Raw genomic sequence first — 16,270 nt, 5'->3', positions numbered from 1 at the left:
AATGGCTGCCAATCTTACTGGAGTGAGATGATATCTTAGGGTGGTTTTGATTTGCATTTCTCTGACTGCTAGCGATGGTGAGCATTTTTTCATGTACTTGTTGATTGATTGTATGTCCTCCTCTGAGAAGTGTCTGTTCAGGTCCTTGGCCCATTTGTTGATTGGGTTATTTGTTATCTTATTATCTAATTTTTTGAGTTCTTTGTATACTTTGGATATTAGGGCTCTATCTGAAGTGTGTGGAGTAAAGATTTGTTCCCAGGATGTAGGCTCCCTGTTTATCTCTCTTATTGTTTCTTTTGTTGAGAGAAAACTTTTTAGTTTGAGTAAGTCCCATTTGTTGATTCTAGTTGTTAACTCTTGCGCTATGGGTGTCCTATTGAGGAATTTGGAGCCCGACCCCACAGTATGTAGATCATAGCCGACTTTTTCTTCTATCAGACGCCGTGTCTCTGATTTAATATCGAGCTCCTTGATCCATTTTGAGTTAACTTTTGTGCATGGCGAGAGAAAGGGATTCAGTTTCATTTTGATGCAAATGGATTTCCAGTTTTCCCAGCACCATTTGTTGAAGATGCTATCCTTCCTCCATTGCATGCTTTTAGCCCCTTTATCAAATATAAGATAGTTGTAGTTTTGTGGATTGGTTACTGTGTCTTCTATTCTGTACCATTGGTCCACTCGCCTGTTTTGGTACCAGTACCATGCTGTTTTTGTTACTATTGCTCTGTAGTATAGTTTGAAGTCTGGTATCGCTATACCGCCTGATTCACACTTCCTGCTTAGCATTGTTTTTGCTATTCTGGGTCTTTTATTATTCCATATGAATTTCCTGATTGTTTTATCTATTTCTACAAGAAATGCTGTTGGGATTTTGATTGGGATAGCATTGAACTTATAGAGAACTTTTGGTAATATCGCCATTTTGATGATGTTAGTTCTGCCTATCCATGAACAGGGTATATTTTTCCATCTTCTGAGGTCTTCTTCTATATCTCTCTTTAGGGTTCTGTAGTTTTCATTGTATAGGTCTTTCACCTCTTTTGTTAGGTTGATTCCCAAGTATTTTATTTTTTGGGGGGATATTGTGAATGGAGTAGTTGTCCTCATTTCCGTTTCAGAGGATTTGTCGCTGATATACAGGAATGCATTTGATTTATGCGTGTTGATTTTATATCCTGCCACTTTGCTGAATTCATTTATTAACTCTAATAGTTTCTTTGTAGACCCTTTTGGGTCTGTTAGGTATAGAATCATATCGTCTGCAAATAGTGATAATTTAAGTTCTTCTTTTCCTATTTTTATGCCTTTAATTTCTTTCGTCTGTCTAATTGCTCTGGCCAGTGTTTCGAGGACTATGTTGAACAGAAGTGGTGAGAGAGGGCATCCCTGTCTTGTACCAGATCTTAGAGGGAATGCCTTCAATTTTTCTCCATTCAGAATGATGCTGGCCTGTGGCTTATCATAGATTGCTTTTACAATGTTGAGGTATGATCCTGTTATCCCTAATTTTTCTAGAGTTTTGAACATAAAGGGATGCTATACTTTGTCAAATGCTTTTTCTGCATCTATCGAGATGATCATATGGTTCTTATTTTTAAGTCTATTGATGTGGTGAATAACATTTATTGATTTCCGTATATTGAACCAGCCTTGCATCCCAGGGATGAATCCTACTTGATCATGGTGTATAATTTTTTTGATATGATTTTGAATCCGATTCGCCAGAATTTTATTGAGGATTTTTGCATCTAGGTTCATACTGAGTATTGAACCCAGGGGCACTATCACTGAGCTATGTGCCCATTTTCATTTTTAAAAAAATTTCGAGGGGCTGGGGTTATGGCTCAGCGGTAGAACACTAGCCTCAAATGTGAGAGTCACTGGGTTAGATCCTCAGCACCACATAAAAATAAATACACAAAATAACTGTATTTGTCCATCTAAAAAAAATTTTTAAAAAAATTTGAGACAGGGGGCTGGGGATGTGGCTCAAGCGGTAGCGCGCTCGCCTGGCATGTGTGCGGCCCGGGTTCGATCCTCAGCACCACATACCAACAAAGATGTTGTGTCCGCCGAGAACTAAAAAATAAATATTAAAAATTCTCTCTCTCTTTCTCTCCTCTCTCACTCTCTCTTAAAAAAAAAAATTGAGACAGGGCCTTGCTAAACTGCTCAAGCTGTTCTAGAATTTGCAATCCTATTTTAGCCTCCTGAGTAATTGGAATTACAGATGTGTGACTACTGCTCAAGGAAAAAGTATATTTTTAAAATGAAAAATTAAGTTAAATAGTTTTGGTCCACTTTATTCCATTGAATTAATCTTTTGAAATGCTGGTTACTTTAAATGTCAGGATCCAAAAGATGACTTATCACATTTAAAATGATATCTCGGACACTTTTCTGGCAAACTAATCAAATTGGTACTAAAAAGTCATTGTTCTGGGCTGGGGCTGGGGCTCAGTGGTAGAGTGCTTGAGGCACTGGGTTCGTTCCCCAGCACCACGTAAGAAAACTAAACAAAATAAAGGTATTGTGTGCATCTACAAATAAAAATATTTTTAAAAAGTTATTGTTCTACCATTTAGAGGATAAGCCTTTGAAAGAAGACCACTCAACAGGGAAATTACAGGAGATGAAAGGTTTTATTTATGGTGTTAATTTCAAAATTTTGAGTACCCTGAAATCATTAGCTGCCTGACTTTCCAGAAGGGAACCAGTAGAGGGCACTCTAGGCTTAATAGACTAAAGAAATTTCACATGGCTTCTGCATAAGTCAGAGATGGGCCTTAATCTTTTATTAACTCCAGCAAAATACTTTAACCTTATTATGAATTTGCCTACTGGATGATTGTATAAATATTTGTTTGTTTGTTTTTTTCTGTACTGGGGATTGCACCCAAGGGTGCTCTACCACTGTGCCATATTCGCAGGCTTTTTTTTTTTTTTTTTTGATAGGGGCTTGTTGCTAAATTGCAATCCTCCAAATTCGGGCTCCACAGTGCTTGGGATTAGAGGTGACAGCCATTATGCCTGGTCGATTTGGTTTTGGTGATGAAAACTGAAGCTTCTGAATACCCAAATAGTCATAAATACTACACGAAACAGTTTTAAAATAATTCTGAAAGAAAGAGAAAACAAGACACAGACTGGGAGAAAATGTTTACAAAAGATATATATATATACTGAAGTACTACTATCCGAAATTCATACAGAACTCTTAAAACTCAACAATATAAGAACATGAACATCCCATCAAAAAAAATGAGCAAGGGTTGTAGTTCAGTGGTAGAGCACTTGCCCAGCATGTTTGTGGTACTGGGTTCAATTCTCAGCATCACATAAAAAAAAAAAAAAAAAAAGGCATCATGTCCATCTACAGCTACAATTATTTTTTAAAAAGTAATGTTAATTAGAGTTGGGCACCGAGGTACACACCTGTAATCCCAGTGTCTCCGGAGGCTGAGACAGGAGGATCACAAGTTCGAAGCCAGCCTCAGCAAAGGTGAGGCACTAAGCAACCCTTCTCTAAATAAAATACAAAATAGGCCTGAGGATGTGGCTCAATGGTCAAGTGCTCCTGAGTTCAATCCCCAGTACTAAAAAAAAAAAAAAAAAAGGTGGGGGGCAAAACAGAGGCTGGGATTGTGGGTCAGTAGTAGAGCACTTGCCTAGCATGGGTTCGATTCTCAGAACTTCATACAAAAAAATAAAATAAAGGCCCATTGAAAACTAATATATACATATATTAGTTTGTGTGTGTGTGTGTGTGTGTATGTGTGTGTGTGTGTGCTGGGGATTGAACCCAGGGCCTTGGGCTTGAGAGACAAGCACTCTTCCAACTAAAGCTATATTCCCAGCCCCTATATATTAGTTTTCAATGAACCTTTATATATATATATATATATATATATATATATATATATATATATATATATATTTTTTTTTTTTAATGGGCAACACATCTAAAGAGATACCTTAAGAAATAAAATACACAACTGGTAAGTAAATATATTTAAAAAATTATCTCAGTGGTCTAGTAGGTTGAGGCAGGAGGATTGCAAATTCAAAGCCAGCCTCAATAACTGAGCAAGATCCTGTTTCAAAGTAAAAAATAAAAAGGGCTAGGAATGTGGTTCAGTGGTTGAGCACCCTTGGGTTCAATCTCTGGTACTCCCCCCACCAAAAAAAAATTTTTTTTTTTCTCCACATCAGCCAGGTGCACACACCTATAATCCCAGTTTATTGAGAGACAGGAGGATCATACATTGGAGGCCAGCTTGAGGCAAGTTTCTTAAAAATAAAAAGGGCTGGGAACGTGGTAAAACACCCCTGGTTTCAATCCCCAATACCAAAACAACAACAAAAGTCCATATCAAACGTCATTAGGAAAATGCAAATTAAAAAAAAAATGAGCTACACTACATACCTATTGGAATCACCAAAATCCAGGACACTGACAACCCCAAATGTTGGGTAGGATGTGGAGCAACAGAAGCTCTCATTGCTGGTGGGAATTTTTTTTTTAAATATTGTTTTAGTTGTCAATGGACCTTTATTTATTTATATGCCAGTGCTTCACACAGGCTAGGGAAGCGCTCTACCACTGAGCTAGGACCCCAGCCCAGATATAGCCACTTTGTAAGACAGTTATTTACAAAACTGAACATAAGTTTATCACATGATCCAGCAACTGTCCTTGAAATTTACCTAATGACTTGAAAACTTATGTCTCTACACAAACTGCATGCAGATTTTTATAGCAGTTTTATTCTTAATTGCCAACATGTGAAAGTAACCAAGTATTCTTCAGTAGGCAAGTGGATAAATAAAACATGGTATACCCAGACAACGGAGTATTATTCAGCACTCAGATAAATAAAATATTAAGCCATAAAAAGTCAAGGAGGCACCTTAAATATACATTACTAAGGGCTGGGGTTGTGGCTCAGCAGTAGAGAGCTTGCCTAGCACGTGCGAGGCCCTGGGTTCGATCCTCAGCACCACATAAAAATAAATAAATAAAGGTATTGTGTCCAACTACAATTAATATATATATATTATATATTATTATATATAATATATATATATTACTAAATGAAAGATCAATTTCAAAAAAGGCTATATTCTAGATGATTCAACTATATGACATTCTGGAAAAGGCAAAATTATGAAGACAGTAGTTAAGATCAGTGATTTCCAGGGATGAAGAGAGAGGGAGAAGTGAACAGGTATAGCATAGAGGATTTTTAGGGTAGTGATAACATTCCGTATGATATTATGGTGATAGATTCATAAAAGTACATTTGTCAAAAATCTAAAGAATATACAATTCTAAGAATGAATCAATGTCAACTTAAGACTAGACTGGGTGATAATGATGTGTCATTGACTGTAACAAATATTCTAGCCCAGTGTAGGATATTGTTGTATGGGGGTACTGGATTTATGGGTTATCTTGTACTCTTAGCTCAATAGTGATGTGAAACTAAAACTGATTTCCAAAAAAAATAGTCTATTTTCAAAAATTTTATAATTTTGTATAAACATTCCCCAATTATTCAGCTTGTTCTTCAAATCAGTCACTTACGTTATATGAATTTCCAGAGATAACATATATACTATTATCAGCATTTCTCTTGCCTTAATCTATGTTTATTTTCTGAACCCAAATGTGATGTTAGACCTGTTGTACAGTGGTCTTTAATTAACACTGTAAAATACTGACATGCTCTGAGCTGAAAAGAAAGCTCTTTTCTGCCCGCCCCCGTCCCCGCCACTGCAGATTGAACCCAGGGGAGCTTAACCCCCGAGCCACATCACCAGCTCTTTTTTTTTTTTTTTTTTTAATTTTGAGACAGGGCCTCGCTAAGTTGCTGAGGCTGGCTTTGAACTTTCAATCCTCCTGCCTCAACCTCCTGAGCTGCTGGGATTACAGGTGTGTGCCACCGCACCCCCCTCTTTTCTGCCTTTTATAAACAGTGTACAGAATGAATTTATCGTTTTCCCTACAAACAGTCAGAAATAACTAGAACTTTACTAGGAATAAATCAATATGTGCTTAGATGCAGCAAAGTTCGTCTGGTGGTGGGCAGAAAGCTAATATTTGTTGAAGACATAGTTGGGCATTTGCTGGGTGTTTTGCACACATGATCTCATTTCATATCTCTATTAGCAGGCCTACTTTACACACGCAGTGAGCTTGTGGCAGGAGTAGAAAAAAGCAAACCCAGATATTTCTGATTCTGTATGCCTTTTTTCAGGAGAGTTACCCTGATTCATATTCAGACACTGTCATAATTTTTCTTGGAATTTTCTAGGCTGTGCTCTATAGTGGGGTTCATTTTCAGTGACTCCTGATTTTTCTATAGTTTGGAATTTGCTTACTGTTTTCTTTAAGCCTTCTGTTCTTATTTCTTATGAAATTGTACACAACTAGAGTGATAGAGGTTTAAAAACAAACTCTATTTTTTTATTTTTTATTTTTTAGGGGTTGGATGGTGGGAGAGGGAGGTTAAGTGAGGGCAGTGAAGGTAAGTTGGTTTTTTACTCTGTATACTGATTTCTGTGACGTTTGAATATTTTGTGATTAGAATGTACTCATGTGTAACTTTTTTTTTAATAGGGAAAAAAGAAGCTTTCTAAGCAAATACAATGTAGAAAGAGCCACATTGCAGTATATATTCTATTTTTACAATGTATATATAGTAATTTGAAAAGAAAGACCTCTTTTGAGAGGAAAAAATAGGACCAAGGTTTCATTATATGGATATTTGCTTCTCTTTGTCCCTCACACCCTACACACAGAAACACAAACAAAAGCCTCTCATTGTTTCCTCTGATGGAACAACTGATGACTAAGTGGCTGAATAAATCATCCAGAGTTACCAAAACTTCATTCCCCGTCATTTGACACCATTTAGGGAATACTATGTTGGAAATGTGCAGCTGTTGAAATCTTCACCACCCCCACTGACAAATCAGGGGATTTGAGGAAAAAGAATGTAGTCACTACTACTCTAAATAAAATGAGATGTTTCATTTACACAGTTGTTCTACAAATTTGAGGGAGAAAATGTACTTCCCTTTTCCTTTTCCATAACTCTAGCACATAGTCTTTTCATAGTAAATTGAAGGGGAAATGTTAAACCTTTTGGGGTTCAATTTGCAAACAAGAGCCTGTTGAATTCATGAACTGACCGTAAACTCCTCTAAAGTAAGATTCATACCAGTAAACCAAAGTGCTGTGGGGTTAATTTCTTTGACATGAATAAGAGTTTAGTAATTTCACCCTGATGATTCAGTATCTGCTGAGAAGAGGTCACCACAGAGAATCACCACAGCAGAGAGGGACTCTACTCTCCCCTCCTCCATTACTTCATTGCTTTGAAACTATCAAAGCTAGGGTATTGTGAAGGCTCTGTTTTTTTTTATTCCAGTAAATATTCCCTTGTTGGGGGGCAAGAGAACCTCAAATGTCTTTTCAACTTTTAGCAGTTGGTACCCTGCTTTTTCTTGTTCACACCAACTGAATAATCAGGAATGCCTGTGGATTCATCAGTGTCTCTTCTCTCTGTGGGGCATATTTTGCGTGTATGTGTGAGTAGTATGTATAGAGGGGGATGTTTTAAGAAACTGAGAGCCTATAGAGCAGATTTCCCTTTTGCCTGCATTTCTGGTTTTCTCTCTGACCTTTTAAAAATTATTGACTTACTGTCTGATATACTTGTTCTTTATACATTTGTAAATCTCATGATATGTATAAGATCTATTGAACAAGTTGAAGGGATTTGCTGCAGTCTTTTGTAACTATGCAATATTCACCTATTAGATATTTTATTTCATAAAATATTTTTGCTTTTTACTTGGCTCTTGAGACTTTTTGCTAATATTTTTAGGAAGTTTCTTAATTTATCAATTTAGGCTTTTTTTTTAATAGTATGAAGAAAACTTATTTTACATAACGAGAAGTAGACTGGTGGAGCGGTTTGGGAGTTGGTTAATTCAGTGGCTCAGTGTTGTCAAGGACACAGATTCTTTCCGCTTGTTCCCTGGCCATCCTAACCGAGTTGGCTTTTGTCCCCCTAGCTTGTCCCTTCATGGTCTCCTCAGCAACTTCTCTTCCTGATGATTACTCTTGAATCCCCACCACACACACGGTTCCAGCTCCTGCTCGGGTTTCTTACCTAACGGAGTCTTGCCTCAGGAGAGCCAAGGTCTGGGGCTTTGCACCTCCAGCCTGGCCTCCTCCCAGCCCCTCTGGAAGGTTATTTGATCTTACTCCAGCTGGCAAAGCTGTGGACCCCAGGGTCTCTCTCCTGTCTCAGACTTAAGAATTAATCCCCATCTAGAATTAAAAATCATAACCAGCTCATGAGTGGGATTCATTGTTTTTATCTCATTACCTGAGTATCCATTTCTTCCTTGCCTCCTGGGATACCCCCTGCCTGGTTTTTATGGAACTCTCCGTGCTTCCAGGAGAAGCAGTCTAGAAGTCTCCCAAGTTTCAGAGTAGCCTTTCACACAGAAGATTCCCTCCTCTGGGAAAAAATCCACCCAGTCTGTGGCTAGCCCTCTAACTTCTGTGCGTGACTTTCTTTACCTTATTTAAGGAGAGATTCAGGGTCCCATTTCCAACCATGTCTTGTCAACTGGATATTCTGGCATTACTTTGAATTGAATGTGCCCTAAGCTGGATGTTCTCTTCCTTTTCTGCCCACACCTGTTACTGTGTATATGCTGCTAACATTTATTATTCCACTTATATTGTCTAAAGCTAAGAACTGAAAATAAGTGCAACTATATTCAGTACAAATCACTTTGTTTAAAGTACAGGGGTCAAAAATGATGAAAAAAACTGCTAGGATCCACATTTAGTTATAAGACTTATTAAAATAAATAAAAATCAATAGAACAACAGCCCTAATTCCAAAGGGGGGAGGGCTGAATTTTGGAAGTGACTGGATGAGCCATAACAATTAAACACAATGTGGGATTCTACCCCCCTTTATTTCTTTTTGGATCATGGGTTTAAATACAAGACTACAAAAAGATAATATTAGGATAACAGGGAAAATCTGAATATGAACTATAAATTAAGTACTAGCATTATATTAATGTTAAATTTCCTGAGTGAGATACTTACTTTATGATTAGGTAGGAGCAATGTTCTTGTTCTTAGGAAATACATGCTGAAGTATTTTGGGATGAAGTGTCACAGTGTTTATAATTAATTCTTTTTTTTTAAAGAGAGAGAGAGAGAGAGAGAGAGAGAGAGAGAGAGAGAGAGAGAGAGAGAGAGAATATTTATTTCTTAGTTTTTCGGCAGACACAACATCTTTGTTTGTATGTGGTGCTGAGGATCGAACCCGGGCTGCACACATGCCAGGCGAGCGCGCTACCGCTTGAGCCACATCCCCAGCCCTATAATTAATTCTTAAATGCTTGAGTAAAATGATTTTTTTAAAGAGAAAGAGGAAACAAATGCAGTGAAACTTAATTGGTTAATCTAAATGAGTAACATATAGTGTCGATTGTACATCTTGAAATTTTTTAAACTGAACTGGATAAGTTGTGACAGGTAGAAAATCACTCTTCTGACCCAAGGACTACGTGTATGCCTATGTGTGCACGTGTGCATGCACACACTTGTGGATGTGTGCAGAAGGTATCGTTTTTATGTTTATATTTAGAAACTCTGGAGGCATAATCATTCAGGAAAGCAAATGAGATCATCATCTATTTAAAACTCCCATTAACAGTCTAATGGGTGGAGGGACTGGTTAGTGATGCAGCTCCCTGAAATCAGGGGCTGTGTCAATCCCCTCTTTGAGGCTTCCACCACTTTCCCAGAATACTGTACACTGGACTTACACCCCGCAGAGGAGGTGAGCTCCAACTCTCACTGCCACAACTGTGCTCAGATATAGGCATGGTTCGATTGGTTTTGTTGGGCTGGGTTTTCATGGGAGGTGGGAAGTAGCATATTTGTCCTGCCAATTGTCACACTCTGACCTAGATTTGCACACACATCATTTTATTTCATCTGTACACTCTCCTGGAAAGGAAGGAATTATCATCCCCACCCACAGATGAGGAAAGGAAGCTCACAGATGGTTTTTACTCCCAATCATAAAGCTGATAAATGGGAGAGGTGGATTCTTTCCACTAGGGAAAAAAACAACTGTTACAGTGTTGGTCATGTGACTTCACACTGCTTTGACTGTACATGACATGCAAATCCCACATAGCTTACAAAATTATCAACTGGATTGCGGGACAGACTTGTCAATTGCAGTGAAGAAGCTGAGATCCTCTACGTCTCAGTCCCTTGTGGGTAGGTATTCTGCTGAGCCTTCAGGAAGGTTAGGTAGTTGTTTGGGTCCCAATGTTGCCCCACTGCATTGCTAACAATCAGATAAAATAGTTTGACTAAATTATTCCAGGCTTGCCATCACTGTACTAAACAGTAGTGACACTGCTATAGTAATTACACATCAGTGTATGAATCCATTTAAAGCTTGCTTTCCCATCTTTTGTTAAGGTCGGGAAACATTAGGTTTTCTTTGTTCCATTTTGATTTTTATTTTAGAAAGTGACTCAGGAAATTAATTTCCTGAATTTCAATTATCTTGCTTTCTGTAGATGATCCTCCAGGTCCAGTAGTCCTTCATTTTTTCAATATTCTTGGTTTAAGCCCCACTTTTTTTTTTACTGGAATAATGTAAAAAGTTTTAGTCTTTTGCTTGTTTGTTTTACATTTAAGCCTTGCTTAAGCATTCAAATTTCTAATTTTAAGTCTTCTAAATTATTTGCTTTTATACTTTTTTGGTATTAAAGAAATCTGAAAAAGTACAGAGGAAGAAAATCATTCCAAATCTCATTACCCAATAAGTCACTTTTTAAAAAAGTCCTGATTTTCAAAAATTGATAAAAACATAAAATTATACATACAAATGGGTATCATGTGATGTTTTGATACATGTACACATTATGTAATGTTTAACTTAAGTAAACATTTATCTCTCAACCATTTATCATTTCTTTTTTGGTATAACTTTGAGACAAGGTCTTCTTAAGTTGCTTAGAACTTCACTAAGTTGCTGAAGCTGGCCTTAACTTGCAATCCTCCTGCCTCAGCCTTCCCAGTCACTGGTATTGCACTGTACCACTGTGCCCAGTCGTTTATTATTTCTTTATGGTAAAAATCTTCAAATTTCTTCTTCTAGGTATGACTTAAATTTGTTTTATCTTTTTGAAACATGATATGGCTTTCTTTTCTATTTTTTTTTCCTTTCCCAAGACAGGTTATTTAAAAAAAAAATCCCTTTTTCCTCGTATCAGAAATTGAATCCAGTAATGCTTAAGCACTGAGCCACATTCCCAGCCTTTTTAAAAAAATAATTTTTAGTTGTGAATGGACACAATATCTTTATTTATTTATTTTTATGTGGTGCTGAGGATTGAACCCAATGCCCCACTGAGTTACAATCCCAGCCCCCAGCCTTTTTACTTTGAGACATGTCTCACTAAGTTGCTTAGGGCCTCACTCAGTTCTTGAGGTTGGCTTTGAACTTATGATCCTCCTGCTTCAGCCTCCCAAACTGCTGGGATTACACGGGTAAGCCACTCTGCCCAGCTAAATTTTTTTAAGTAATATATATATATTTTTTGCCAGGCATAGTGGCACATGCCTCTAATCCTAGCAACTGGGGAGGTTGAAGCATGAGGCATGCAATTCAGAGGTCAGCCTCTGCAATTTAACAAGACTCTGTCTCAAAATAAAATAAAAAGGGATGGGATATAGTCCATTGGTAGTAAGGAAGAGGCTAATGTGCTAGGCCCTGGGTTCAATCCCCATTACTGCAAAACAATTAAATAAATAACTAAGTAAATACATACTGTTATTAAAAGGGAAGGTACATGATGCTGACAGCACATACCACTAGAAAGAGACCTGTCTTAATGTGGGGAATTATGGATAATCTCTCCAACAAAAGTGAAATTGGGCTTGAACTAGCTGAACCAATAGGCTGATCAAGAAGGCAGTAGGCTCAGTGAGCACAAAGGTCCTGGACCAGGAAGCAACACAGGACATTTTAGAAACAGTCAGTGTAACTGTATCAGATGTTGCTCAGAAAGCAAGAAGATATAGGAACTGGGGGCAGAAAGTTGGGGTGGGGAGATATTGGGCCCTAAAGGCCTCATTGAAGATTTTGATCTTTATCATAAAACTAAAATCAGATGAAGGATTGTAAATAGGATGAATTCTGAGCTTGGGAAAATGTGTCCTTCTTGCAGTGTGGAGGACAGGCTGGAGATGGACAAGACTGGGAGGAACCTAACAGTAATCTTGATGATAGATTATAGCAGCCTGGACCAGGGCAGACAGGAAGAAGTGACCAATTCTGAGATGTGTTAGATAAAACTGAGAGGACTGGTGATTGACTAAGGAGGGATGATGGTGAGGGAGAAGGTGGTGCCAGGATGATGCCTGGTTTCTGGCTTACAGAGCTGGAGGCAGTCTCCGTCTAAGGAAGACTGGCAGAGAAGCATGTCTGTGGGAAGCAGTACACTCATGAAGCTTGGTTAAAAAAATTTTTTTTTAGTTGTAGAAGGACACAATACCTTTATTTTATTTATTTGTTTTTATGTGGTGCTGAGAATTGAACCCAGTGCCTCACACAGGCTAGGCAAGTGCTCTACCACTGAGCTACAACCCTAGCCCAGGGGGTTTCTTTTTAAAAATTAATTCTTTTTTACAATCTTGGTTTGGCTAGAAATTAAATACTCAGGAACTATTTAAATTTTCTGAATTTCTTTGTTATTAATTTCTAACTTCACTCCATGAAATGTATTATTTCAATTCACTGATTCAAACAAAAAAGAAAAGAAAATTCTTATTTTGTTTTCCCTTTAATATTCCAGGGCTCAGTATGGCATATAGTGGTGGTAAATAGAAGGACCAAATTATCACCCATGGATTAGTTTATTGTTCTAAGGGGAAACACAACTTTGTTACAGAAAGGATCAGGCTGGGACTGTATGACTGATCAGTCCTTGCCACACTTGATATTGTGAGCACTTGGGAGCAGTAAGGAGCCAGTATCAGATAAACCATCTTTTTACCAAAAATGTTTAAACTGAATGTAATCAACCTTTTAGATCTAACTACCAGTTTACAAGAAATACAGAAATTAGAAGAATAAGGAACAAACTGAATTGATTTCCCCAACAAACATTAAGAGAAAAAAAAAAGCGTGTTGAAGACTGTTCTAGATTATAAGAAACTTAAAAACCAGATGGAACAAGTAGACTTTGTTGGACCCTTGTGTGAACATACCCACTGTAAAAAGACATTTGGGTATAATTTGGAAAATGTGAATATATATCAGGTATTAAGAAACTGTTAATTTTGTAAGATGTGGTAATGGCCTCTTTCATGCATAGCCAGGGAGCAGAGTTTCTAATCCTGGCCCAGAGTGAGTCAGGCAGCAGACCTGGGTATACTGCAAGTAAAATCAACCAGAAATTAGACCCTTGCATCATTAATTTGAGAGGTTACCTATCTAATCCCATTGATTTTGGTCCAGAAATATTGCAGAAAGTCAGGCCTATGAATGTTTATTTAGCTTCACTTCTCCTTTTTTTTTTTTTTTTTTTTTGGTACCAGCAATTGAACCCAGGGGTGCTTAACCAAAAGCCCTTTTTATTTTTTATTTTAAGGGTCTTGCTAAGTTGCTTAGGGCCTCACCCAGTTTCTGAGGCTGGCTTTGAACTTGAGATCCTTTTGCCTCAGCCTCCCAAGCCACTGGGATTACAGGTGTGTACCACCTTGCCCAACTTCTAGTGTTGATATGGAGTTTGCAACACTAGATTCTACATAATATTCTTATCTATTGAGGTAAAGAGGAAAGGGGGAATTTATATCATTAAGTAGTCATTATTGACCAGGCCTTATATTATTTTATCTATATTCACTCATTTAATTGTGGACAAATATAACATAGTAGTTAAAGAGTCCTGGCTCTAAAAAGTGAAATCAAAGAAAGAAAAGAGGGAGAAAATAAGGGGGACGTGAACCTGGCAAAAAGTTGACAATAAATCTAAATGGAGCAGGCTGGAGTTGTGGCTCAGTGGTAGAGCACTTGCCTGGCATGTGTGAGGCACTGGGTTCAATTCTCAGCACTGCATATAAATAAAATAAAGGTCCACTAACAATTTAAAAAAATTTAAAAAAAGGAAATGGAGGGTATATACTATGATTTGGATATGGCTTGAATGCCCCCAAGGGTCTATGAAGGGGATTAAGATAGTTTTCATGGGACCCACTTGGTAATAATAAGCAAGTCTGACCCCTTGCCTGCTCTACTTCCTGCTTTGAGATGTGACTGTTTACTCTCCTAACTCATTCCTGCAGTTATTGTCTGTTATGAGGTGATACAGACAAGAAGCAACCCTTGCCAGAGCCTTCACTGTGCTGTTTGGACTTTCATCCTCCAAAACTGTGAGCTTTCCTTCATAAGTATCATGCCTCAGGTATTGCATTACAGAAAAAAAAAAAAAAACTATTATCAGATATGAGTACTTGCAGCTTTAAAATTTTTTTGTAACAAAAAATAATGTTCTCAAATAAATAAATCATATACCTAGTATATGATTGCTAGATATATTCCCAAGAAAAATGAAAATATCCATCTTCCACACACACAAAAAAATCTACTATATAATGTTAATTGCAGTATTATTTATAAAGCCAAATAGAAAAAGCCTCAAAGTCTATCAACTGATGAATGGATAAATAAGATGTAAGATATCCATACAATGGGGTATTACTTAATAATAAGAAGGAATGAGGGCTGGGGATGTACCTCAGTGGTAGAGCACTTGCCTAGAATGTGTGAAGCACTGGGTTCGATACTCAGCACCACATAAAAATAAATAAATAAAATAAAGGTCCATCAATAACTACAATTAAAAATTTAAAAAAAAAGGAATGAAATTCTGGATGAACTTTGAAAAAAGCTAGTGATAAAATACCTTGGGGCTGGGGATGTGGCTCAAGCGGTAGCGCACTCACTTGGCATGCGTGCGGCCTGGGTTCGATCCTCAGCACCACATACAAACAAAGATGTTGTGTCCACCGAAAACTAAAAAATAAATATTAAAAAATTCTCTCTCTCTCTCTCTCTCTCTCTCTTTAAAAAAAGTACCTTGTATGTATTTTATGATTCCACTTATATAAAATACCACATAGGTATTTTATATCTTGTAAAAATATATAAGTATTTTGTAATTTTATACCTTATATAAAATAACAGAATAGGCAAATACATAAAAACAGAAGGTAGATTAGTTCCTGCCTAGAGGAAGGGATGTTAGGAATGAAACAACTAAAGGGCTGATCTGAGGACAATAATGTTCTAAAATTAGACTGAGGTAATCAGGTTTCACAACCTTGTAAATATACTAAAAATCACTTAATTTTACACATTAAACAGGTGAATTGTATATCCTATGAATTATATATCTCAATAAACCTGTTTTATTTATTTATTTTTTAAATACAGTAAGTATATATTAATTTCTTTATCCTTCCAGTTTATCAGAAACAAAGAATAACAATCCACAAAGTTATGCAAACCACATTAATCTCACAGCAATATAATGTCAACATCATCATAAATACCTTGCAAAAGTAGTTCTCCTGGGTACATAACAATCTTCCCTTGTTTTACAGCTTGGAGTTTTTTGGTTCCTGTCAATGCTTCTAAAAGGTTGGCACAATTGTCTTAGAAAAGGACCTCAGATTTCACACTGAACTTTTCATCTTCATTTTTGGAACCCAAACAATGAATTTCCTCCACTAGGAGGTTAACTTCATGATCTGCATTCATTGCTACCTCTTTGCTTTGTTTTCTTTTCCAATGAGGTTATCTTCTTCAATGGACAGGAGAGGAGGAGCCTGAAGCAGGAAGTAGTGAAGACAAAGACAATGACTTCGATGGAGGAAGAAGAGGAAGAGGAGGAGAGGTCCTTATATATATATTTTTTTCTTCTAAGATTAATAAACCTGTTTTAAAAAGTGACGACTCTGTAGTTCCATATGGCTTGAGTTTGGATCTACTTTTTTTTTTTTTTTTTTTTTTTGGCAGTACCGGGGATTGAACGCACGGAGGCTCTACCCTGAGTCACATCCCAGTCCTTTTAATTTTTCTTTTGAATTAGGATCTAACTAAGTTGCCCAGGCTGACTTTGAACTTGTGATCCT

The 16,270-nt window shown here is 37.2% G+C and overlaps 1 pseudogene across 1 annotated transcript; it reads right to left on the bottom strand.

Moving 5' to 3' along the window:
• Positions 1-15,543: 15,543 nt before the first annotated feature.
• On the bottom strand, positions 15,544-15,896 carry LOC308646803 (costars family protein ABRACL-like; annotated as a pseudogene). The gene has a single exon. The product of its transcript is annotated as a costars family protein ABRACL-like (transcript).
• Between the last annotated feature and the right edge of the window lie 374 nt (positions 15,897-16,270).

The sequence above is a fragment of the Spermophilus citellus genome (genome assembly GCF_964194105.1).
Source record: "Spermophilus citellus genome assembly, chromosome: 4".
Lineage (NCBI taxonomy): Eukaryota > Metazoa > Chordata > Mammalia > Rodentia > Sciuridae > Spermophilus > Spermophilus citellus.
This window is presented reverse-complemented; position numbering and strand designations above follow the sequence as displayed.